General features: G+C 41.7%; 1 protein-coding gene and 1 pseudogene across 1 annotated transcript in view; one reads left to right on the top strand and one right to left on the bottom strand.

The window, feature by feature from the left end:
- Focad (focadhesin) overlaps positions 1-27,977 on the bottom strand; it is a 364,375-nt gene that overhangs the window by 335,605 nt on the left and 793 nt on the right. The gene's annotated exons all lie outside the window — the stretch shown is intronic.
- Positions 677-27,977, top strand: LOC123462740 (annotated as a pseudogene).

The raw sequence follows: 27,977 nt of genomic DNA, 5'->3' as shown, positions 1-27,977 counted from the left end.
CTGAAAGTAATAAAAGAACAGACACAGAGAGTACACTCTGAGCTTTCGACTTTCCCTCAGTTTCTCTAGGACTAGAAAATATACAACATAGATCAACACAAAAAAATATTTACATCAAATTTCAAGTAAAGGACACAATGTGAAAAACAAGAGAAAAATCTAATTATATTCACAAGTACCATAGAAACCCCTGGCAGAGGGAATAACTGATTCTCGAGAATAGTTGAAGGACACAGGGGTCAAGGAGTTTGAGCATCACAGAGAAAGACATTTGGCTGAGTGCTCTTCACTACTACATCTTTATACAGGAAGGACCCAAGGACAGCAACCTGGGTAAAAGCCAGGTTAAATAGCGTACCTTCTTAGATCACACTGGCAATGTGAGTAATGTCATCAACAGAATGATTAAAAAAAAAAAAAAACTCATTTTACTCACCTTATGTTTTATAAAATCAAAATACAGGACTTAATTTTTTTCTCTAACATTTACTTTATTAACTATTGCAATTATCCATTATTACACTCAAACATGAGATGAAGTAGACCACTAAATACCTACAATCTACCTTCTTGGAATCACTGCATTTTGGGGTCTCCATTCTGCAGCAAACAGCATTTTCTTAATTTAACAGACCTGACTTCATCTCCCTTCTATAACTGTCCTTCAACTGGAAAAATGAAGAAACTTATTGACAGAAAAGTCAAAGCGGCCAGAAGTGACAGTGCAGGTTTGCAACAAATCTCTGATACTTTGGAGGTTAAGGAAGGAGGATCTAGTTCAAGGCCAATTTAGGCAACAAAGTGAGCCTCTGCCCCCATCCCTAAAAAAGGTTAGACCAAGTTTTAAAAGGGTTGCTGGAGAGATGGCTTAGCAGTTAAAGCATTTGCTTATGAAGCCTAAGAACCCAGGTTCAATTCCCTAGTACTTATGTAAACCACATATACAAGGGGGCACACGCTTCTGAAGCTTGATTGCAGTGGCTGGAAGCCCTAGTATGCACATTCTCTCTCTTCCTCTCTGCCTCTTTCTCTCTCTCTGCCTCTCCCCCCACCCAAATACATAAATGTTAGCATAATTTGTGAAAATGGTAAATCATTATCATAGTGTTTAAATGAAAAGAATTTGTAGATTTTTCAACCCATATCCATTAGATAATCAGTGGTGACTAGCATGTTCTCCATAGGGTCTTAACAATTTTTGAACCTACAATTGAAGTATGAACACATTTAAGTTTGAAATTTACTAAACATCAAATTGTGATCAAATTCTTATCTTTACAATTTATTTCTGTCACAGCTAATATTACGTGCTACTTACAGATTTTGAAATGGGATTCTAAAATAAGATCAAAGGTAGGAAATTCCAAGTTAAAACTGACTATTGTCCAGGAACAAAATGGGACACTGAAATGGGACACCAGGGAAGTGATTGAAACAGAGGGCTGACTTTAATTTTTTTGTTTATTTTTATTTATTTGAGAATGACAGGTAGACAGAGAAAGAGGAAGATAGAGAGAGAATGGGTGCACCAGGGCCTCCAGCCATTGCAAATGAACTCCAGACACATGCGCCCCCTTGTGCATCTGGCTTACGTGGGTCCTGGGGAATTGAGCCTCGAACTGGGGTCCTTAGGCTTCGCAGGCAAACGCCTTAACCACTAAGACATTTCCCCAGCCCTACTTGCTCATTTTTAAGACCCCACTGGCCATTTAGTGTCCAATCTGAAGAGCTGACTCTCCACATTCACCTTCCAAGCACCAGCTTGTCTTTTCTCCTTGTTAGCTTTTTTCTTTCATGTTCAGCTTAAACACTTTCCAGGTAACTAGCATCACTAAATGGATGGTACAGGTATTCTACTTGTATTTCCTCTACTTAAAACTGACTCAAGGGCTGGAGAGATGATCAGGTGGTTAAGGCACTTTCCTGCAAAGCCTGAAGACTGGGTTCAATTCCCCAGTACCCAAATAAAGCCAGACACACAAAGTGATGCAGCATCTGGAATTTGTTTGCAGTGGTAAGAGGCCCTGGCACACCTCTCTGTCTTTCTCTCCTTACAAAATAAATAAAAATTCATTTTTTTAAGCTTACTCAAAGTCTGGAGAGATGGCTTAGCCTTTAAACGCTTGCCTGTGAAGCCTAAAGACCCCAGTTCGAGGCTCGATTCCCCAGGACCCACATAAGCCAGATGCACAAGGGGGCACATGTGTCTGGAGTTCATTTGCAATGGCTGGAGGCCCTGGTGCACCCATTCTCTATCTTCCTCTTTCTCTGTCTACCTGTCATTCTCAAATAAATAAATAAATAAATAACATTTTCTAAAAATGGACTCAAGTTAGCTGGACATAGTGGTATATACCCATAATCCTAATATTTGTTGGTGAGGATTGGGTGGGGTGGGGTGGGGTGGGGTGGGGAGCAGGTGAAACAGAAGGACCAAAAGTTTAAGGTTAGCTAGGACTGCATTATAAGATTCTATCTCAAAACAACCAAGTCTCAACTTTTGAGCACTAGCTCTATAAAATAATTAATTCTTAGCAAATATTAATGTCACGAAGACTTTAGTGTGATGATGTAATAGCCATTTAAAAAATTACTCCCGTCCAGAAAAGAAATAACATATAAAACAAAGAAATCTACTAAATGTTGATACTAAATGAATGGATGGATACACTGAAGTTCTTAATACTGTTCAGTTTGTACGTATGCTTGAAGTTTTCCATTTAAAAAAAGGTTTTGTAACCTACATATTAAGCTCTAACTTAAGGAGTCAAGCAACATTCAAAGCACCTTACATGGCTTATCATCTTTAATTCTCACAATAACCTGAGATAGCTACTCATTTCACAGATAATCTGAAACTAGAAAAGATCAGTTAATTTCCTAGTGTGATACAGTGAGACAGAGTAGAATTTCAGGGGCTGAGATGTCTCCATGGTTAAGGCACTTGCATGCAAAGCCAGACAGCCCAGGTTCAGTTCTCCAGTACCTACACAAAACCAGATGCACAAAGTGGCGCATGTGTCTGGAGTTTGTTTGCAGTGGAAATAGGCCTTGGTGCACCCATTCTCATTCCCTCTCTTTCTCACTCCCTTTCTCCTCCTCTTTTCTCTCTTTCTCCCTCCCTCCCATCCTCCCTCCCTCCCTCCCTCTCTCTCTTTCCCCCCTTGCAAACAAATAATTTGTAAGTGGAATTCTAGGCCCAACAGTTTGGCTTCTAAATATGCATATTAAAAAGCCTGGAAGCTGAATTTAGCCTGCTTTTTTTAACGTTTTGTTTTGTGAGGTAGGGTCTCACTCTGGCCCAGGCTGACCTATAATTCACTATGTAGTCTCGGGCCTCAAACTCGCAGCAATCCTTCTACATTTGCCTTCCGAGTGCTGGGATTAAAGGCGTGCGTTACTATGCCTGACTTTTTTTTTTTTAACTTTTGATCATTTGCATTTTCTAATTTTTCTAATAAAATATGCTTTGTGATTTTTTTTTTTTTTTTAGATTGGGTTTCAATGTTGCCCAGGCTGGCCTGGAGCTACTGGGCTCAAGAGAGTTTCCTGTGTCAGCCTCCAGGGTAGGCATGACTATTCATGCAGGACTGTACCCAGCCTGTTTTGTTTTAATAAACTTACCAAATACAAAAATATTTATTCCATATAAAAACCTACATTTTTGGAAAATGGAACACTCACTCAGGAGTCATAGATTGTTACTAGAAAATTTTCAGGGCCACAGATAGGATACCTTCCAATGAGTAATTGGCCAGGGAAGTCCCTGAAGCCCCCAAAACATTACAGGCCATTGCCAAGGTCCTTAGTTTCCCACCAGGAATAGATGATAAAACCCTTGGGCTGTAAAGTCACTAAGAAATCCTGCTGGAGCTGAGCTGAAAAAGCCATGCATGCAGCTCCATGGGAGAGAGAGAAGTTGTGATATTAAGGTGCCATCAACTTGATCTGTTTAGTAATCCACAGAAATCCTGTTCAGGTGGGTCTCTGAGGTTGCTCCCAGGAAGGATTAATGAAAGGAGGAAGTCCCCCAGAATGGGCGGCCCCACTCAGAGGGGGAATTCATATAAGGAAGCTCTGGGTGAAAAGAGCCCTTCCTTCTTCCCACTTGGCAGCCGGAGCAGCTTGCTGCCTTCCAGCATGGACTGAAGACCAGTGTGGACTGAAGACGAGCATCAACCAAAGACCCACGTGGATCAACATCCAGCGGCTCCTCATGAAGCCTCCAGGCTTTCTGGTGCGATCTGCAGTACTGGATCAGGACTTCTGAGGCATCTGGCCATGTGGACTGAGCAGCTACCAGGTTCCGTCGGGCCTGCAAATGCTATTGGACTACTTTAACCCAATAAATTCCCTTTTTAAAATAATTCATTCTAGCAGTTCTGTTCCTCTAGAGAACACTGACTAATACAGATTTTGGTACTGAGAGTGGTTCTACAGAAACAGAATTGTAAGGATGGATTCTTCTAGTGGGCTTGGTGCTATCTGGGGTTGGCTCTCCAACTTATGCTACTAAAGGCCCTACTGGTGATAAGGAGAGTGCTTTTACTGGAAATAAGGCGGGCACTAATAATCCATGGTATGCACTATTTAAAGAACTCCTTGAGATAGATGTATTTGGTGATCCTCAGTCATGTCTTGTGAAGAGCAAGGAATTTAGTGACTCTGTATTTAAAACATTTGAATATTTGTGGAAAATTAAGACCAATGATGAGGCTGGTTGGTTGCTTTTAGCATCTCTGGACAAACTAGTGAGGGAACAGCAGAAGCTCAAAGAGGAAAATTCCATGCTTAAGACCCACATACATGATCTCAAGGTTTCTAAGGGTGCCCTGGAGGAGAGTCTCCTTTCTAGCCAGAACAGGGCTCAGATTGCAGAAAACCAAACCCAAGCTCTCATTGTGAGATTGGCTAACTTGGAAAGTAAATTCAAGTCCCAGCCTCACCAACTATCAGAAGTTAAAGTGAGGGCACTGATTGGAATACAGAGGGATCCTGTGATTTGGGAAGGTGATGTGTGGGAAGACCCTGAAGAATCTGGGGACATCAAAGTGTCAAGATTCTGAGGAAGTTGTTTTAAATAAAGATATGACCTCCCTTCCCTTAGGAGCAGTTTTATTCCCACCTCCACACCCTGAAGTATTATACTCCCTACCCTTGCCTGAGGGAATGAATCCCTCTTTGTCTGAGGAATCAGCAGGAGGTGCTGGTGCTTCTCAGTTCCCACCAACCATCTTTGCCTCTAGGTCTATATCCAGATGGAAGGTTAGGCAGGCCCCTAAAGGTGAGATAGAAAGTGTGACACAGGAGGAGGTGAGGTACACCCCTAAAGAACTTCAGTTTTCTAACTTGTATAGGCAGAAGGATAGGGGATATGTGTGGGGTGATGGAGGAAGCAACATAAGATTAGATCAGGCTGAATTTACTGAAATAGGCTCATTGAGCAGATTTTAGATTTAACACTGCAGTTCATGCAGTTGGAAGGGGTGACAAGAGTTTATTGCATTGGTTGGTGAAGTATGGACCCAAAGATGGCCTACTGTGAGTGAGTTCGAGCTGCCTGATATTCCTTGGCTTAATGTTGATGAGGGATTAAAAAGCTCAGAGAATTTGGAATGCTGAAGTGGATTTGCCATGTAAACTCATCTTTGCCCCCACAATGGGAGCATCCAGAAGATGTGCCCTTCACTAAGACTGTAAGAAACAGATTTGTGAGGGAGCACCAGCATACTTAAAAGTCCCCTATCATTCATTGGTCTTTTATGTAAAGAGGACCTCACAGTGGGAACTGCAGTTGCTGCATTAGGTGATGTAGATGCAATGGGTATAACTGGATCTCAGGGTAACAAGGGCCAAGTATCAAAACTGAATCGACAAAGTCGGGGTGAACATGTTTTTCATAATAGACAGCGTAGGCAAAATTATGCACATAAAGGTATGACTTGTATGGACCTTTGGAACTGGCTGATTAATCATGGTGTTCACAGAAGTCAAAGAGATAAGAAGCCTACTGAGTTCCTTCTTGATCTGTATAAGCAGAAAAGTTGCAGAACAAGGAATCATAAAACCACTTTGAATAATAGCAACAGAGAATCAAGATCTCTTAATCAGTTTCCAGACTTGAGCCACTTTACAGATCCTGAGCCCCTTGATTGAAGAGGTGGCCGTGTCCCCTCGAGGAAGGACCCTCCTACAACCCCAGAAGGTTTCAATATTAAGCTTACACCTATCCTTCCTCAGATGGACCTGCGGCCTTTTGCTAAGGTGACTGTACACTGGCAGAAAGGATATAATCAGAACTTTCAGTGCCTACTGGACACTGGCTCTGAAGTGACACTGATTCCAGGAGACCCCCAAAAAGTACCCTGGCCCTCCAGTTAAAGTAGGTGCTTACAGAGGTCAGGTGATCAATGGAGTTTTGGCAAATGTTAGACTGATAGTGGGTCCAGTGGGTCCCCAAACTCATCCTGTGGTTATTTCCCCAGTCCCAGAATGCATAATTGGGATAGGTATACTTAGGAGTTGGCAGAGCCCCCATATTGGTTCCCTGACTTGTGGAGTGAGGGCTACAAGGTTGGAAAGGCCAAATGGAAGCCATTGAGGCTCCCACCACCAGGGAAAATAGTGAATCAAAAACAGTATCACATCCCTGGAGGGATTTCAGAAATTAATGCCATTATAAAGGACTTGAAGGATGCAGTGGTGGTGGTTCCCACCACATCTCCCTTTAACTCTATTTGGCCTGCTAAGAAGACAGATGGATCCTGGAGAATGACAGTGGATTACTGGAAATTTAATCAGGTGGTGACTCCAACTGCAGCTGCTGTACCAGATGTGGTTTCTTTACCTGAGCAGACTAACACGTGTCCTGGTACCTGGTATGCAGCTACTGATCTTGCAAATGCTTTCTTCTCCATACCTGTCCATAAGGACCACCAGAAGCAATATGCCTTCAGCTGGCAAGGTCAGCAGTACACCTTTACTGTTTTGCCTCAAGGTTATATTAACTCTCCAGCCCTGTGTCATAGCTTAGTTCGCAGGGACCTTGATCACCTGTCCCTTCCACAGGGTGTCGCGTTGATCCATTATATCGATGACATAATGCTAATTGGATCAAACACAGGAGGTGGCAACCACTCTGGAGTAGCCGGTACAGCATATGCACATCAGGGGATAGAAAATAAATCCATCCAAAATTCAAGGACCTTTTACCTCAGTGAAATTTCTAGTTCAGTGGTGTGGCGCATGCAGAGATATTCCTTCATAGGTGAAGGACAAGTTGTTGCATTTGGCCCCTCCTACCACTAAGAAAGAAGCACAATGTCTAGTGGGTCCATTTGGATTTTGGAGACAGCACATTCCTCACTTGGGTGTCTTACTCCGTCCCACATACCAAGTGACTCGGAAAGCTACTAGTTTTCACTGGGGCCCAGAATAAGAGAAGGCTCTTCAAAAGGTCCAGGCTGCTGTGCAGGCTGCTCTGCCCCTTGGGCTATATGATCCAGCAAATCCGATGGTACATGAGGTGTAACAGATAGGGATGCTGTTTGGAGCCTTTGGCAGGCCCCCATAGGTGAATCACAGCAGAGGCCCTTGGGATTTTGGAGCAAGGCCCTGCCATCATCTGAAGACAGTTATTCTCCATTTGAGAGACAGCTCTTGGCCTGCTATTCGGCCTTAGTGGAAACTGAACATTTGACAATGGGCCATCAAGTTACTATGCAACCTGAACTTCCCATTATGAGATGGGTATTATCAAATCCACCAGGCCATCATTAAGTGGAAGTGGTATATATGTGATCAGGCTCAAGCAGGCCCTGAAGGTACCAGTAAGTTACATGAGGATGTTGCCCAAATGCCTATGGATGCTATTCCAGTTACAATGCTGTCTGTCCCCAAGCATGCACATAATGGCATTATGCAGTGTGCCCTATGATCAACTGACTATGGAGGAGAGGACTAAGGCATGGTTTACAGATGGTTCAGCATGTTATGAAGTGGACAGCTGCAGCAATACACACCCTTTCTGGGACAACTCTGAAGGACTGTGATGAAGAGACATCTTCACACTGGGCAGAACTTCGGGAAGTGCAAATGATTGTGCATTTTGCTTGCAAAGAAAAATGGCCAAATGCGCAGTTATACACTGACTTCATGGGCTGTAGCCAATGGTTAGACTGGATGGTCCGGGACTTGGAAGGAGCACAATTGCAAAATTGGTGAGGAGGACATTTGGGGAAGGTGTATGTGGACAGAACTCTCTGAAAGGGCAAAGGATATAAAGATACTTGTGTTCCATGTTAATGCTCATCAGAAGGTGACCTTGTCAGAGGATGACTTTAATAATCAAGTAGATAAGCTGACCCATTCTATGGACAGTAGGCAACCTCTTTCCTCAGCCACCCCTGTCATTGCCCAATGGACCCATGAACAAAGTGACCATGGTGGCAGAGATGCAGGCTATGCAGGGGCCCAACAACATGGACTTCCACTAACTAAGGATGACCTGGCTATGGCTACTGCTGAGTGCCAAATTTGCCAGCAGAAGAGACCAACTCTGAGCCCCCCCAATATGGTAGTATTCCTCAAGGTGACCAGCCGGCAACCTGGTGGCAAGTTGACTACATTGGACCACTTCTATCATGGAAAGGGCAGCATTTTGTCCTTACTGGAATATATACTTATTCTGGGTATGCATTTGCCTTTCCTGCACATAGTGCTTCTGCCAAAAGTACCATCCATGGGCTTGCAAAATGCCTTATCCACCATCATGGCATTCCACACAGCATTGCTTCTGACCAAGGAACTCACTTCACCGCCAAGGAAGTACGGCAGTGGGCTCATGATCATGGAATACACTGGTCTTAACCACGTGCCCCATCACCCTGAAGCAGCTGGCTTGATAGAATGGTGAAATGGCCTTTTAAAGAAGTTACAGTGCCAACTAGGTGACAATAGCTTGGAGGGCATGGGGAGTGTCCTCCAGCAGGCTGTATATGATCTGAATCAGTGTCCTATATATGGTACTGTTTCCCCGATAGCCTGGATTCACGGGCCCAGGAATCAAGGGGTGGAAATGGAAATGGTACCATTTACCATCACCCCAAGTGACCCATTAGCTAAATTTTTGCTTCCTCTTCCCGCAACCTTATGCTCTGCTGGCCTACAAGCCTTGGTTCCAGAGGGGGGAGTGCTTTTGCCAGGAGACATGAAGAATAGTGCATTGAACTTGAAAATAAGATTTCCCCCTGGTCACTTTGGGTTCCTAAGGTCCTTGAGTGAACAGGCTGAGAAAGGAGTTACAATGATAGCAGGGATGAATGATCCAGATTACCAGGGGGAAATTGGACTGCTCCTCCACAATGAAGGTAAGGAAGAGTATGTCTGAAGTGTGGGAGATCCTTTAGGGTGTCTCTTAGTGTTACCATGTCCTGTTATCAAAACCAATGGACAACTGCTTCTAATTGGAAGAGAGGCCTGCTCCATGGGAGAGAATACATCCCTGATACTGAAAACCTATGACAGGGGTAGTCATGAACCCTAAGGTTGTAACGTCTGCTGACATCTGGTGAAATGTATACTGTGCTCACCAAACTGCCCAGTAAACACTTCTCTTAATGTCCATACTCATATGTTAGCGCTACTCTCACTTTTGGTTACAGAACCTTCTCTTTTCAGATGGCAGTAACCTTGGAATGACTCAGAAGGCACCATGGTGCTGAGAAGAAGTGACAGAGGAGTGTTCAGCACTGAAATATCTCTATCATACCTTCCAAGCCTCAGTGTCCATTGCGGAAGAGGTAGTATAAAGAATGTAAGAGCTAAAGGAAGGGTAAGACTCCTTACAACATGCTCCTCCAGACACAAAATGACCTGGATATCCAGGACCTCATGGTGCCTGACACTACCTATACAAGACCATCACAATAGGAGGAAAAGATCATGGCATCAAAATAAAAGAGGGAAGCCGGGCGTGGTAGTGCAGGCCTTTAATCCCAGCATTCGGGAGGCAGAGGTAGGAGGATTGCTGTGAGTTCAAGGCCCCCCAGAGAATACAGATTTAATTCTAGGTCAGCCAGAGCTAGAGTAAGACCCTACCTTCAAGAAAAAAAAAAGAAGAGAGATTGATTGAGAAGGGGAGAGGATATGATGGATAGTGGGGTTTCAAAGGGGAAAGTGGGGGGAGGGAGGGATTTACCATGGGCTATTGTTTACAATTATGGAAGTTGTCAGTAAAAAAAAAAAAAAAAAACAGGGCTAGAGAGATGGCTTAGCGGTTAAGCGCTTGCCTGTGAAGCCTAAGGACCCCCGTTCGAGGCTCGGTTCCCCAGGTCCCACATTAGCCAGATGCACAAGGGGGCGCACGCGTCTGGAGTTCGTCTGCAGAGGCTGGAAGCCCTGGCGCGCCCATTCTCTCTCTCTCTCTCTCCATCTGTCTTTCTCTCTGTGTCTGTCGCTCTCAAATAAATAAATTAATTAAATTAAATAAAAAATAAAAAACATTCCATCACTATTTTTTTTATTTTTTGTTTTTTTTGTTTTTTTGAGGTAGGGGCTCACTTTTAGCCCAGGCTGACCTGGAATTCACTATGGAGTCTCAGGGTGGCATTGAATTCCCGGCAATCCTCCTACCTCTGCCTCCCGAGGGCAGGGATTAAAGGTGTGCGCCACCACGCCCGGCTTACTAATTTATCCTTTTTTTTAAGTTTTTATTTATTTATTTGAGAGTGACAGACAGAGAGAAAGAGGCAGACAGAGAGGGAGAATGGGCATGCCAGGGCTTCCAGCCACTGCAAATGAAGTCCAGACACATGCGCCCCCTTGTGCATGTGACTAACGTGGGTCCTGGGGAATCAAGCCTCGAAGCAGGGTGCTTAAGCTTCACAGGCAAGCGCTTAACTGCTAAGCCATCTCTCCAACCCTAATTTATTCTTTAGAAATAAGGACTACACCCAAACATAGTGGTGCATACCTGTAATTATTCCACCACTTGGGAGGTGGAAGGTTAGGAGTTTAAGGTCATCCTAAAGGATAGTTTGTGCCAACTTGAACATGACTGTCTCAGAAAAAAAAAAAAAGATAGAAGGGGGGAGAGACAGAAAAGACAAAGAGAAAACAAAGAATAGAATTTGCTGATACTCAAATCACTGTAAGCATTGAAATTCATCATAAAGAGTTCATAAAAACCAGCAATAAAATAGGAAAAAAATTAATAATAAAAGATTATTTTGATATTTTACCAATACTTTTCACAAGTAATATTGAAAGAGGGTGAATATAATTCAACTAGAGATTCAATTAACTTTAGACCATTTTAAAACTTACTTATTTTTAAAGAAAGACAACCATCATAATTTCTCTGATTAGTTTCTTATGGAGCTCCACATTAAAATAAAAATTCTTACTTTAAAATAGAACTATGAGATGGCTATGGTGGAACATGCCTATAATACTAGCACATAGGAGGCAGAGGTAGGAGGATCACTGTGAGTTCAAGGCTACCCTGAGACTACAGAATGAATTCTGGCTCAGCCTGAGCTAGAGACCCTAACTAAAAAAACCAAAAAAATAAAAATAAAAATAAAAAATAGAACTCTAGACTGATTACAAGTTTAATGGCAATATTTTTCAATATTGCTACAAAGTGACTGTGGTGGTTTGATTCAGGTGTCCCCCACAAACTTATGTATTCTGAATGCCAGGTCCTCAGCTGGTAGCAATTTAGGAATCGAAGACTCCCAGAGGCAGTGTTTTGTTGGGGGAGGGCTTATGGGTGTTATAACCAGCTTCCCCTTGCCAGTGTTTGACACACTATCCTTTGTTGCTGTTGTCCATCTGATGTTGGCCAGGGGGTGATGCCTACCATCTGCTCATGACATCGTTTTCTCCTGCCATCATGGAGCTTCCCCCTGTGTCTGTAAGCCAAAATAAACCCCTTTTTTTTCCACAAGCCACTCTTGATAGGGTGATTTCTGCCAGCAATGTGAACCTGATTGCAACAGTGAGCAATCGACATCACTTGTTATTTTTCACAAAAACTAAATTATTAATACATATAAAATGAGGTTGCCAGGTATGGTGACTCACACTTACAATCCCAGCACTCAGAGGGCTGGGAAAGCAGAATCACCTTGAGTTCAAGGCCAGCCTGGGCTACAGAGTGCTCCAGGTCAGTCTGGGCTTGACTCAAACTAAAAACTTAAAAAAAAAAAAAAAAAAAAGGAATTGAAAATTTGTAGTTGGGTGGTTCTCACTTGCAAATTTAATCCAAATGAAAGCAAAATACCATAATCAGGCTGGAGAGATGGCTTAGCGGTTAGGGGCTTGCCTGTGAAGCCTAAGGGCCCAGGTTTAAGGCTCGATTCCCCAGGACCCACATAAACCAGATGCAGAAGGTAGTGCACGCATCTGTAGTTCATTTGCAGTGGCTGGAGGCCCTGGCGCGCCCATTCTCCCCCTCCCCCCTCCCCTCCCCCTCTCTTTCCCTCTCCCTCCCTCTCTCTCTCTCCCTCTTTCTACCTCTGTCTCTCATAAATAAACAAAACAAACAAAAATGCCATAGCCAAACTAGAACTGGAGAGTATCTCATGGTTCCAATACTGAGTGTAATCACAAAAATTAAGACATCACAGCACTGTTAGAACTATCCTGAAGATGTTCAAATAAATGAGGTGAATTGTGCAGGGTGAAGATTCTATTTCATAACCTAAAACAGTCTATGGAAAACATGAGAAAACTCCTTTGATGTGATTAAGGTAAAGGTTTCACATGCCTCAGTTATGACAAATGACAAAGCAACCTGACCATGCTAAGTCCACAGGAAAGAATATAGACCTGATACCAATCAGGACTTCAGCACTAACCACTGAAGTTGAGGCACCCCCCACATCCATACCTTGTTTCCTCAAAGCCGGTTTCTTCACTGGTCATATCAACTTGTATAAATAAATAATCCTATAAAGTGAGGTGAGAGCTAAAGCTAGAGGGTCTTGCACATACTAAACATGTGAACAATGTAAGTTCCTACTTCCTTTGACAGTGTCTGATAGCCAATAAAGATGAACGGTGTTTTAGTGAATAGAGCACACCTCATCAAAGTTCAGGGTACAGTACAGAACTGAGTGATAAAGAAAACCTCACCTCTGAGATCTGAAAGAACCTAAGATTCCCATGCAAAATACAAGGTGATTTGTCACTCACCTGATCAAAACTGGTCAGTAGCTTCCTATTGCACTTTAAACAAAATCTAAACACCTCACCATAACCAAAAGTCCCTATGTGATCTGGTCTTTGAATTTCCCCTTAGTCACAGCACTGTAGCCACCTGAACTGTCCAGCTTGCTCCTTGAAGCCCTCAAGCAACCTGTCTGGGTCTGGACCTCTCAGCTTCAAGAGTTCAAGCCCTTATTGCTCCAGCAGATGGTTCATCCCATCCTTTATATCTTCTGTCCCTGCAACAGCACCCCCACCTCAAGCAGTCTCCTCTACCTGCTACCCTCCATTGTATCCTTCACACCTTTGCTCACAATCTCAAACCAATGCCACTTGCTTATTTCTACTTCCCCACCATACCTCCCTCCATCTCTCAGTGAAACGCAAAGTCTTAAAAGCAGGAACACAGTTTTACCTACTATATTCTCAACATTGAACAAGTTATCTAGTCAATAAGGATTACTGGAGAGAAAAAGCCTGTCACGGAATTAAGAACTCTATGTTGGATTTAGTGGTCATGTAAGATCTCCCGGACAGTCACAGTAATTTTGAGGGCTACATTAAAAACTCCATTTCCCACATGTGGAGATAGAAGCTCAGAAGAAAGGGACTTTACCTGGGGTTATGTAGTAGTATTTACAGCTGGAATTCACTGAGAATTCCACCAAGTGGCAGGCAGGCACTGCCAAAGCTCTTTACATTTACTCTCCCACCCAATATTCTCAACAAGTCCACAACAGCGGTATATTATTATCCTCACTGCCATGTGAAAAACCAAGTGAAGCAGTATCAGGTCAAAATCAACTGCTTTATGTAAGAAATACTCTCTCCAAATCTCACATACTTAGCCACACCTCTATGAAGTTGGGTTAACAAAAGATATTGTAAAATTATGATACTGCGTTAAAGCATTTCACTAAAAGCCAAGCACACAGCAAATCCTTTTGAAATATTAGCTATTATTCTTGACTTGAATCTGACACCTTTTACAAATTTTGTTGTGTCTCAAAGAATCATTAGACCTTCAAAACAATTCCTGGGTTTGTGTACAGAGTCAAATCAAATTCCCAAGGGCTGCTCATCAGCATATATGAATACTGCTGTACTCTTAAATATTTAAATCCTAAACATATGCAATCAAGACTAATGCACAAGTGACATATTTAAAGGGGAGCACAGAATACACGAACTAGCTTTCTAGCTCTCATCCTTGTGGCACCACCCCCATATTTTCATCTGTTCCTTGATTTTTAAGTTATTCCATCATTGACAGTTCAGCATTAAGTTCAAAGAGCATCTGACATAAAGCAATTCATGTCCATCTACAGGCTAGATTTCTTGTCAGCAATAGCAACACCTTATTTATAGATCCCATTTATTTTATTTATTTATTTTTTTTTTATTTTTTATTTTTTTTTTTGGTTTTTCGAGGTAGGGTCTCACTCTGGTACAGGCTGACCTGGAATTAACTCTGTAGTCTCAGAGTGGCCTTGAACTCACAGCGATCCTCCTACCTCTGCCTCCCGAGTGCTGGGATTAAAGGCATGCGCCACCACGCCCGGCTTTGGATCCCATTTATTTTTTAAAAAGTTAGAAGGTAACCATTGAAAAAGGCAGAATTATTTGCCCAAATGGTTTCTTAGACACTAGCACACAGAGATTCCTACACTGACAGGTAACCTCACTATCCAACAGTTCAAAACACAGTTCAATTGAACTGGGGAGTCTGTGCAGGGATGAGGCCACTAAGAGAAACGGAGTTTGAAGTAGCAGATGACTCTTCAGCCAGGACACCCATATGTGCACAGGCAGGAAGACCTGGAGGAGGCTGCTGCCTGATCTTTCTCAGTGCCTACAGCTCCTCAGAAAGCCAGGCTTCAACTACAGCTCAGCATCACATTCCAGGCCAGGAACACATGTGTATATGGTGCAGAATGGACAAATTGCTCAGCCACCAGTTCCTCAATGTGTGGAAGCTTCTCTTTCTCGAGGTGGTAGTATTCCCCTACAGAGGGGCTACACCTGCTCAGGTGTCTGATGCTAGTGAGAAAGTTCTAAGACAGGAAAGGTTTCTCTCCCTCCAGGGCCAATGCATGCCTCTCCTGCACCTGTGAGTCTCTTCAGGCGCTGGGTCTTCTTCCCCCCTTCAGGGCCTGGCATGGAACAAGCAGTTGGTGAATACCTGGTGAATTCCTGCATTGAACACAGGACCTAATGTAAAACAGACTCAGAAACGTTGGAATCAGGATCCTACTTTTGTTTTTTGTACAAAGCAGAAAATTAGAAATATGAGCATCTCTACATTTTTATTCTCATAAAACAAAGACCAAAATAAATGGATAAGAACCAGAATAAAAAAATAAATTTCCAAATGACTTTATTTCCAAAGTATTATAATATGCAGAATTTAGTTATCAACACACACATATATGGGATATATTATATATATCCCATATTCCCAGCTTATATTTTTTAACCAAGCAAATTAGTATAGGTAGTACAGAGGGAAACTGTGGTCAAATTTAAATTCTAACTCAACAGAATCCATATTAGTGAGATATTATTATATATTTTTTCATTTGGTACATTTTAAAAAAAGAAATCAAAGACCACATGCAAAAGTTCCTAAGCCTCCCTACACTATTTCCAGCTGAGTTGACTGGGGATGGAAAATGAGTCTTTGTTGCTTGAATTCATCCTAAGTTTTACAGGAATGCCTCAGTTGACAGCTATTATTTATCATAGCTGTGTTCCGTGTCTCTAAAAACTCACAGCATCACCTCTGTGCATTTCCCATTGGGATATAAGGCATTTTAAACATATAATTACCCAAAGAAGCAATGTTTACTCATCTCTCTACAACAGCTAGATTATTCCTGGCTGTCTCTGTGCATAGGAGTCTTATTAAACTGGTACTGCCTGTCCTTCCCAATCATTCTGGGAAGATCACTATTAAATCATTCTGTGCTAGCACAGACACCAAACAGCATCTAGAATGGAAATACCCACAGATGAAATGCTGACACCCAAATGATGGAGTACTTGGGGTAGAATATCATTTAGATAAAAATGTAACTTTCCTTGTGTTTTTTTATTGTTGTTTGGTGTTTGTTCAGCACTAGGGACCTAAACCTAGGACTTCATAAATGCTAGGCATGTGCTATAACACTGAGTCATACCAACAGCAATAAGAAGTCTACTTTAAATAAAGCCGAGCATGGTTGCACATGCCTGTAAAACCAGTACTTGAGAGGCTAAGAGGATAACCTTAAGTTCAAGGCCAGCCTAGGCCGAGTTCCAGGTAAGTATGAGTTAGAGTGAGGAAAATATGTAGCTCCTCAAGAGAATTTCATGAAATGTTTTTGTGTGTTTTTTTTTCCGAGGTAGGGTCTCACTCTGGTCCAGACTGACCTAGCATTCACTCTGTTGTCTCAGGGTAGCCTCAAACTCACAGCGATCATCCTACCTCTGCCTCCCCAGTGCAGTGATTAAAGGTGTGCGCCACCACGCCTGGTTGAGAATTTCATGAATTTTTAAGCCAATACGTATCATGTTAATATATGTACATTTAATAGCACTTTTCAGCACTACTGGTAGTAAAAACAAACAAGATGGAGAGCCCCAGCCCAACACTTCACAATGAAGCCAATGTTCACAGTTCCATTTCACCCTCAAAGACTACTTCAGCCTCTCAGCCCAACCAAACACTGTCTATGAAAGTGCCGCTGCCCTGGCTTGCCTCCAAACTATGTCGGATCAACTCAGAAACACGGTAGAATCAGCAAGGTTTCCAGGAGCACAGGAGCATTCCCAAGTCCCACCCACCATATCAAATTTCACAAGGACCCTGAGCACAAGGATGCTGGAAATCCACAGGTCAAAATCTAAACCACTCTGTGGGAGTGCACCTTCTGGCTCTGGGTCCCTTACTCTCTGCACATGGTGTCTGCCATCACCCGACTCTACTCCACGGTGCAGCATACATTCAAGTTCTATCCATCTCTCATTCCTGGAGTGAAATCAGAGTTCAAGAGGCCATGAGCAAGAATGTTTTGTACAAAACGTTTCACTGAATACAAGATGAACTAAAGAATATGTAGGTAAAATACTAACTGTACTTTAAAATATCTACAGAAGGTTTTAATGATGTTTAAAAAAAAAGTGTTTGGGCTTGAGAGATGGTTTAGTGGTTAAGGCACTTGCCTGTAAAGCCAAAGGACCCAGGTTCAATTCCCCAGGACCTACTTGAACCACACACACAAGGTGGCACATGTGTCTGGAGTTCGTTTACAGTAGCTAAAGGCACTGGCATGCCCAGTATGTCCCTCTGTCTCTTTCTCTTTCTTTCACAAATAAATAAATTTTTTTAAAAAAGAAATGTTTATAAAAGTATAAAAGCTGAAAGTTAAAAAAATAACAAAGAAAATATACAAAGTACATAGTCAAGTTATTTCTGGATAATAGGATGATGGAGGATTACATCCCACTGCACTCCTCAGTACATTTGTTATATTTAATTTTGCCTACAACCGGCATACATTACTTTTAACTTTAAAAGGAATTATTAATTCTCTCAAATAAAAACACAAGATGAATTTTTCATTCTCAAAAAGATTAGTGGTCTTATTTACTCCCATAAAACCATAGCCTTTTATCATTGTCTAAAAAGGCATTTTTATCACAGCACCAAAAAAATTTTTAAGTCTCATTTGAACCAATTACAGCACTTACTAAGAAGTATTTAATGAGAAAGTCACACCTTTGAGTTATTAGAAGCTATAATGCTTCTGCACAGTTCCAAACAAGTAAGCTAACGGAATTATCTTTGATTCTAAATTGTTCGCCAGGAGATTAACCCATCTGTCCCTGAAAAAAAGTGAGTGTTCCTCCAGTGTGTTCAGCTTCCTCCACTCTTACTCTAATCAAGTGTGTTAGCCTCAGTCTACAGGATATATATTTTTAGTTGGCCAAATTGTGGCAAAAAGATTTTTTTAAACATTTTTATCTAGAAAGTCAAAATTTTAGCCTTTATATATTTTGTCATTTGTCAAAGAATAAAAACGGGCTTTTCTGATATGGGAACGCTTGAGCACACACTTGAAGAAAATAATTAGCATTTCATTCGAAAGGACAGTAAGGGCTTTGAGGTAGAAAGCATGCATAACAAGTCCAGGGAAGGTCAAGGACTTACTTCTGTGTGGTGGAGGCAAATGAGCCAGTTGGTCAGTGGGACTACAGACTGAAGCAGGGCCGTGTGACTCCTGCAGGGGCTGCGCTATGACATTCCTGAGTGATACCAGCAGTGCTAAAATCTTTGGGAGCAAGATGACATATCTGGCTGAAAGAACATTGTGGCTTATATAGAGAATAGGTCATAAAAAGACAAGGAGGGAAAATACGAAATCAGTTAGGACCCAGCAGTGAAGGTAAGACCAGCTGGGATTTTGTTGTTGTTGTTTTTTAATGTATGCAGGTGTGTGGTATATGTATGTGTGAGTACAGACACAATATGTCATGCTCACACTGCAGAGGCCAGCAGAGGGTATCAGTTGTTCTCCTCTATCATTCTGCTTTATCTCCTTAAGACAGGGTCTCTTACTGAACCTGCATCTCCTGCCATTTTGCCATTAAACTGGCTGACCATCAAGCTCCAGGAATCCTCCTGTCTCTGCCCTCCTCAGCACTGGGGTCACAAGCATGTACAACCACAGCCAACTTTTTATGTGGGTGCTGGGATCAAACTCAAGTTTTCATCCTGTCTGTATGTGTCTCAAATAAATAAATGAAAATATTCATTAAAAGAAGAGAGCTGCTGATGGAATAGATATAGAATGTTACAGAGTGAAGAATGATGTCACAGGTTCTGGTTCAGACAACTGGAAGAAATGAGCAATGGTATTCTGAGATGTTTACAACTAAGGTGTCATTCATCTGTTTCTAAAGGGACACAGTAATGTGTAAGCCTTCTGCATTACTGAAGCAGTTTATGATTGCCCGCATCAGTCTTCATTACACACAACAAATGTTAAAATTAAGTCAGGTGTGGTGGTTACGTCTATAATCCCAGACTGTAGAAGGCTAAGGTAGGAGGACTGCCATGAGTTTGAGGCCAACCCAGGCTACAGAGTAAATTCCAGGTCTTGGTATACAGTCCAGGCTGACCTTAAACTTGTGATCATTCTACTTTTCCATGTCTAGTACTGGGATTACAGGCATGTGGCATCATGCCCACCTAGTTTATATAGGTCTGTAAACAGTTGGCTTAGAGGGCCAGAGAAGGCTTTATAGGACTAGAAAGTGGTGAGACTTGGCAGATGTTGACAGCACTGGAGCTGAGTGTGAATTCAATGTGAATCCAACATATAGTAAGCATACCAACTTTAACTGTTTTCTTATTTTATTTGAGAGTGATAGACGGTGGGGGGGGGCACACCAAGGCCTCCAGCCACTGTAAACAAACTCCAGATACATGTGCCACCTTGTACATATGGCTTACATGGGTCCTGGGGAATCAAGCTTCGGACCAGGGTCCTTAGGCTTCACAGGCAAGCGCTTAACTGCTAAGCCATCTCTCTAGCCCACCTTTTTTTTTTTTTTTTTTTTTTTTTTTGAGACAAGGTCTCTTAAAAAAAAAATCCTAGAAACTAAAATGATAGAGATGGTAACAATGAGAAAAAGAAAATAAGTGAATTTTGGAGGGTGTGTAGCTAGCTAACCCTCACTTCAACCAAACCCAGCCCTCATTGTCCACTCGATTTTATATCTCCCACTGAGACTTATGTCAAATTTTAAATATATCTCTGAAGGCACTGTGTATAAGCACTGAGTGCAGAATAGGAGGGGTAGTGGGGAAATAGGTGTAATCAAACACAAGGAAAGAAAACTCGAACGAGCTGCATATAGTGGCTCATACCTGTAATTCCAGTGACTATTGAGAGGCTGAGGCAGGAGGATCATGAGTTTAAGGCCAGCCATGAGTTCTAGGCCATCTTGAGACTACACAGTGAATTCTAGGCCAGCCTGGGCTAGAGTGAGACACTACCTCAAAAAAAAAAAAGAAAGAAAGAAAGAAAAGAAAAAAATTTTACAGTAGAAAAATGTTAGAGCTGGTACAAAACAGATAAAATAATTTGGTTGAAATTTAGTACATTTACTCTATACCATATTTATATGTGTCTGAAAATTTTCACAGTAAGATATTTTTAAGAATGAAGAAAATGCAAAAAATAACTGGAAATTATAAAATTGCAATATAAACTGTTAAAAGATTATAACCATATACCACTCTTAATCTATATGAATGCAGATTTCTTTAAAGGTATGCAACAAAATCAAAATGAGACAATTAGGCAATTATCATTTTTATTCATGATCATTAATTTTAAATATTATGCTCATTATAATAATCTCATTATTCAATTCAACTTTATATTCAGATGATTCCATAAATTAAAACTTAAAATGCCTTTATTTTGAATAACAAAACATTTCTCATCTGACATTCTCAACAAGATAGGCTAAAGGGTGAATAGGGAAATGGATCAGTGTTAAAGGCAGTTGATCTGCAGCAACTGACTAGAGTTTTAATCCCTAGCCCCCACAGCAAGCTATAAAGCCCTACACAAAATGGGGCATGTGTCTGTAATCCCAACACACCTCTGGCAAAAGAAGGCAGAATCAAGAGAATGCTGAAGCACCCAGATAGCTACTCTCTTTCCCAAGGCTAAATAAGAGAGACCCTGCCGCTAACAAGGTAAGAGAACCAACACTCCAAGGCTACCCTCTGACCTCCTCATATGTGCTGTGGCACACGCATGAATAAACACACAGAGAATATTTTATAAGTTTTAAAGACCTTGGGGGTAAATATTCAGCAGTTAAGAAAATGTTTCACATCCCTAACCATCAGGGAAATGCAAATTAAAACAACTATAAGATTCCATCTTACCCCAGTCAGGATGATAATCATTGAAAAACTCAAATGATAACAAATGTTGGCAAGGAAAGAGGAGCCAACATTCACTGTTGGTGGGAATGTAAACTTACACAACCACTATGGAAATCAATATGATTCCTGAAAATGATAAATATAGAGCTACCAACAGGCCCAGTTATTCCCTTACTAAGCATTTGCCCTAAATACTCTATGCTTCACTATAGAGATCCTTGCTGAACCATGCTTATAACTGCTCAATTCACAATAGCTAAGAACTGGAATCAACCCAGGTGCCCATCATTGGATGAATGGATAACAAAGTTGTGATACATACACACAATGGAATTCTACTCAGCAGCAAGAAAAAAACAACACAATGAAATTTGTTGGAAAATGCACGAACTTGGAACAGATCATACTCAGCGAACTCACACAGTCACAAAAAGACAATCGTCACATAGTCCCACTCATCTGCGGGTCCTAACCTGGATCAGCTCAAGTTGCTTATATACCTGATAGGCAACTTGAGGCCCAGACAATAGGGATGGAAGGGTTTGGTGGGAAGTGAAGGGGAGGTTGGGGATAAACAAACACAAAACTAAACCCAAAATGCACTGGTACCACAGAAACCTTTATCCTCGAAGGCAGACTAAAAGATTTAACCCCCAACAGGAATATAGGGGGAGTGTCTGAAAAGAAGAACCCTGGAGAGAGTGGGATGAGGCCTAACCTTAAAATAAAATTTAAAAAATGAGCGGGACGTGGTGGCACATGCCTTTAATCGCAGCACTTGGGAAGCAGAGGTAGGAGGATCACCAGGAGTTCAAGGCCACCCTGAGACTACATAATTCCAGGTCAACCTGAGCTACAGTGAGACCCTATCTCAAATATCTCAAAAAACCAAAAAATAAAAAGGCACTGACCTGTAACTCCCAGTACCAGAAATCGGTTGCTACCCACAATGAGCTATTGTTCAACAAGACCTAGGAGGTCCCCAAAACAAGACAGACTTCTGTCAAAGCACTTGATTACCCACCTGAGCTAAAAGGTAAGACCCTGTTGCTGAAGACACCATATGCTGCCAGCACAGAACACAGAGACTAGGCTGGAAATCAGAAAAGAGCCAGTCCCCAGACAGTTAACCCATCTAGTGCTGAAAAGCGCCACATGAACTACTGAGGGAAAGTGGCCAACAATGGTGTGAGCAAGCAGAGGTCACAGATACTCAGAAGTAAACATCCTGACAAGATGTATGTGCCAGTGCAATGGTGGCACACAGCCTTGGTGGGTAATCAATAGTTTTCTGATTGGCTAAGAGATCCACTCAGTGGAAAGGAACCCATATCTGGAACTGGAAACCAGGTCTGAATCCTATGGAGACAAAGATTATGCTCTCCAATGTCAAACTCCCATTTGTCTTTGGCTAAAAGAGTGGCTACATCCATCAAACTCTCCCTAAATTAATAACACTTATCCCATTCAACCTATGCTGACTTCACTCTCTGTTTTGATTTCTCAGAAGGTGGCAAGACCCAAGAAGGTAAACCATCCCTCACACTTCAGCAGATCCCAGCTGAAACCACAGAGGAACTGGGGAGATGAGCAAGCGTACTGCTTCCAGACTGGAGGGATGGCTTAATGGCCTGCAAAGCCAAAGGACCCAGGACCCACATAAGCCAGATGCACAAGGTGGCACATGCATCTGGAGTTTGTCTGCAGGGGCTGGAGGTCCTGGCATGCCTGCCTGCCTGGTCCCTCCCTCTTTCCCTCTCTCTTTATCTCTCTATCTGTCAAATAAATAAATTTGAATTTAAAAAAAAGGCAGGCGTGGTGGCGCACGCCTTTAATTCCAGCACTTGGAAGGCAGAAATAGGTCATCACCATAAGTTCAAGGCCACCCTGAGACTACATAGCGAATTCCAGGTCAGCCTGGACAAGAGTGAAACCCTACCTCAAAAAACAAAGAGTACTGACTCCATGGTAAGCCTGACAATCAGCATCAGGGTGAAGGACTCAGATGCTTTGGTATGCTCAACACTTACCAAAGCAGAGATCCAGAGGCTCCCTTTAAGATCTCATCACTAAAGTAAACTTAAAACACACCCACCAGAGCCCAGGGAATTTTGCTGAAAAGGGTTTGTAGAAAGACTGTAAGAGCCACAGGTTGGAACATTATGCCCAGAGGTATTCCCTTCCCCCAATAACTGAATGCTGCTCCTACAACGCAAAACCCTCAGCCCCATGAGGAACACCAGCAACCTCACTGAGGAGGGCCTCCAACAGAATGGAGGCAGGAGAAGGGAAAGGATCATACCAACACATGATGTATCCATATTAAGTATGTCTGTAATTAAAAAAAAATAATAATACATAAATAAATTTTTTTAATGTGGATCATGGGGCTAGAAAAATGGCTCAATAGTTAATGGCACTTGCTTGCAAAGCCTGATGACATCCTGAATTCAATTCCCCAGTACCCAGGTAAAGCCAGATGCACAAAGTGGCACATTCATCTGTAAGTCATTTGCAGTAGCAGTAAATTGCATGCCCATACTCTGCCCCTTTGTCTGTTTGTCTGTCTCCGTGTCTATCTCTCTCTCTCTTTCTCTCTCTCTTTCAGTAAATAAAGAAATAAACAAATATATTGTTTAAAGTAGATCACAAAAGTATTTGCAACAAAGAACAAAAATGTCCTCACATAACAGCTCGGGAACAGTCCAAGAGCTATGCCATGATGTATGGAAGAGAAACCTAGACCTAAAAAGTGTAGCAGGTCCAACTTCTACTGATATTCACTATACATTCATCAGATGCCCACCTTTTACCAGACACTATACTAAGCTCTGTGTGGAAATAGACCAAAGTTCTTCCCTTCACATTTACAGCATTAATGGGGAGAAGGCAAGAAAATGCAAAGTAGTAAGCTGCATAGCACCTTTGAATATGTGCTATGTTTAAAAGCAACCCAAGGCAGAAGAAGACAAATATTAGAGAAGGTTCCAATATTATAGAGGATGGTCAAGGCCAGGCTCATGGAGCTCACACTTGAGCAAAGGCTTAAGGAGGCAATGCAAGAGATCAATCTCAGAAAGAATTCCAGGCAGAAAGAAAAGCAATAGAACCCACGGTGAGAACATGCCTCATATGAACGAGGAACAGCAAGGCTAATTGGAAAAGAATAGCTGACAGAGGTAGAGAGCAGCTGGAACTGAAGATGAAATGGCCAAAATGGGTCATTTCATGGCAAGCCTCTCTGGCAGCTACAAAGACAGGCTTTGCCGTTTTCTTTGGGTGCCAATTTGAAGCCAGTAGAAGATCTATACAAAGCACAGAAAAGATGACATTCACGTTTAATTTAAAAAAAAAAAAGTGTGACTGGTATGCTGACAGTATTATAGGAAAATTGAACAGACACATTATAAAACTAAGCCAGGCATGGCTTGTAATTCCAGAACTTAATAAGAGGCCGAAACAGGGAGAATCACCAAAACTTTAAAGCCAGCCTCAGGTCCATAGCAAGACCTTGTCTCAAATAAAGAAAAACAAAAAGGGGTTGGGGAAGTGGCTTAGCAGTTAAAGCATTTGTCTGTGAAGCCTAACAACCCCAGTTCAATTCCCCAGTACCCATGTAAGCCAGATGTACAAGGGGTCACATGTGTCTGGAGTTCATTTATAGTGGCTAGAGGCTCTGGCACACCCATTCTCTCTCTCTCTTCCTCAAAATAAATAATTTTTTTTTTTTTTTTGGTTATTCAAGGTAGGGTTTCACTCTAGTCTAGGCTGACCTGGAATTCACTCTGAATTCTCAGGGTGGCCTTGAACTCACAGCAATCCTTCTATCTCTGCCTCCCAAGCGCTGGGATTAAAGGCGTGCACCACCATGCCCGGCAATAAAATGTGTTTTTGTTTTAATTTTTAAAAAAGAAAAATAGAAGGCAGTGTAGAACATCTGCCTGGTACTCAAGAGGTCCTGGGCTCCAACCTTAGAAAAATAAAGTAAATAAATGAGGACAGAAGAGTATAGAGCTATGAAAGACTGCAAAGGGGGATGCAAATGCCTTTCAATCTCTAGGTATATACCCCTTGTTGCTCTGCTTACCAGAAAAAAAAAGAGGGGGGCTGGAGAGATGCCTGTAAGTCCTAATGATTCAGGTTCTATTGCCCAGTGCTCACATAAAGCCAAATGCACAAAGAGGGGCATGTTTCTGGGGCTCATTTGCACTGGCTGGAGACCCTCGTATACCCATTCTGTTCCCACCCACCCCCGCCCCGCCTTTTGTATCTTTCTCAGCTGCAAATAAATTTTAAAAAGGTTTTTATAAAGATGAATTCTCCATCTCTAACACTAAACTTGGAGACTACTGGGATATTACTAATGTTAACACTAATAGGACACTTAAGAATTGAGAATTAAGTGCAGACATTTGGGCTTGAGATGCAAGTCAGTGGTAGAGTTGTTCACTTAGTATATAGAAAGTGGGTTTGACGCCTGAGGGAGAAAGAGAGAGAAAGAGAACAAAGAAAGAGGGGCCAACTCCACCTTTAGCCTTAGCAAGATGAAAATTGGTAACTTTGAGAAAAAGTCTGATTGAAGTGGGTTAAAGAAGCACTCAATCTTCCTGCTTCAGGAAGACTGCCATGAGCTTGAGACCAGCCAGAGTTAAAGACAAGGCTGTCCCAAAATAGAGTAGCTCCCAGTGAGCCACTTGATTACAGGGGTAAACACCATATAGTCTATAGTGTACTGGGTTGCTACACTGTGATGGTCAGTAAACTGGTGATGTAAATGCATTTTTTGAAGTGTAATACTGTCAACTTAATAAGTTTATGGGTTACTACCCTCCCGAAATTAAGGAGCTTTTGTATTACCAAAGTTCTCAGGCTGAATACAGAAAAGCAAATATAAACAAATAAAATGCTAAAAATCACAAATGCCACTTTATTATTTTCAGTGTGATTTGGAGAGGTTAAAAAAATACGAGACCATATATGGGATATCTGGTTTATAAATTTTTAATCTATTGGGGGTTTGCTTTTTCAATTAATTTTTTTTGGTTTTTCGAGGTAGGGCCTCACCCAGGCTGACCTGGAATTCACTATGGAGTCTCAGGATGGCCTCAAATTCACGGCAATCCTCCTACCTCTGCCTCCCGAGTGCTGGGATTAAAGGCATGTGCCACCACGCCCGGCTCTAATTTTTTTTTTGAGGCAGGGTCTCACTCTAACCCAGGCTGACCCCCAACACATGTTGATCCTCCTACCTCAGCCTCCCTGAGTGCTGGTACTAAAGGCCTGCACCACCATACCTGGCTATGGATGAGACTTTCTACACAGTTGAAAAAGTTTATCTGAACTAATTCAAATAGCACAAACTGAAAAATATTGTTGTCCTACTAGAAAATCTTGTTTCCTATCGTGGAAATGGTACACCTAAGCTCCATCCAACCTATTAGTAATGTGAACCATAGATTTACATTACACTTATAAAACTATGCTATATTTTATAATAAATACTTCTAAGTCTATAGTTTTTAAAAAATACTATGCTTAAATATTCATTTTACAAACCCTAAATAGCAACAATTTAACTCAAGTAATGCTTTGTAGACAGTATGCCAAAAAGTGAGGATATGAATACTGTCTCAAAAAAAACTACTTGTGAAATCATTTGATGCCTTAAAAAAAGGCTAAATAATCTACTTGTAATTACCACTAATGAATCAACATATAAAAAAATTAAAAAACAAAAAATTTAAAAGAAAAAAAGTATTACATCTCCCTAGACATTTTTTTTGTTCATTTTTATTTATTTATTTAAGAGTGACAGAGAGAGAAAGAAAGAGGCAGATAGAGAGAGAGAGAATGGACACGCCAGGGCTTCCAGACACTGCAAACGAACTCCAGACGTGTGCTCCCGCTTGTGCATCTGGCTAACGTGGGTTCTGGGGAATTGAGCCTCGAACCGGGGTCCTTAGGCTTCACAGGCAAGCACTCAACCGCTAAGCCATCTATCCAGTCCTCCCCAGGCATTTTAATCTCAGTAAAATAATAATAATAACTGTGTTACCTTATGGCTATCGGGCCTAGGTTGCAATTATAAGGCACCAAATATTAAACTGATACAATCAACATTAAAATAGACATGAGACTGTCAGTGAAGAAATAATTAGCATGCAAGCCAATAAAGGCAAATGTTTTAGCTACCACTAATCACCAGAGCAAGTCAAAATCTTTAAAACTACATTCCTATACCCAGTTGTATCAATACTTTATATGTAACAGTAAAAAAAAAAAAAAAATGACCCTTCAAAATTCAGATGAGTCATGGTGCACTCTCTGCAAGAACTGGGTGTCAATCAAAATTGTCACTTTCCACCTGCTTACTATTCAGACAGTGAATGTGAACAGATCCAATGTTCACCGAAGCAGTAATGACACAATACACCTTGTGTTTTTAATCTGGTGCGCTCCCAATTGTTAACACAGTTCAGGAAAGATGCTGTATGCCCTTCCCTCCGTGAGCATTTCAAAATTAGAGAATACTTGTAACCGCATCTCCTCCCCTTACAGACAGAAGCAGATCTGTGGCAAAGTTGGCAGCACCACCCCTCAGAGCCTCTGTGGCCGAAGGCTTATCGGAAGGTACAAGGGAAAAAAAAAAAAACGAGTGAAGTACCTCAGCCTAAGATCTGAAAAGGAACCACCAAGAAATAAATTCCTTTTCAAGTCTTGTCAACTCGCTGACAATACGCTGGAAGAAAAGGCAGGGGCTGTGGATTTTGGCATCTGGCAGAAGGAAGACCTGACCATCAAGGAATTTATCAAATAA

The sequence above is a fragment of the Jaculus jaculus genome, chromosome 1 (assembly GCF_020740685.1).
Source record: "Jaculus jaculus isolate mJacJac1 chromosome 1, mJacJac1.mat.Y.cur, whole genome shotgun sequence".
In the NCBI taxonomy this organism is placed as follows: Eukaryota; Metazoa; Chordata; class Mammalia; order Rodentia; family Dipodidae; genus Jaculus; species Jaculus jaculus.
Note: the sequence above shows the minus strand (reverse complement) of the source record. Positions and strands in the feature narration are given on the sequence as shown.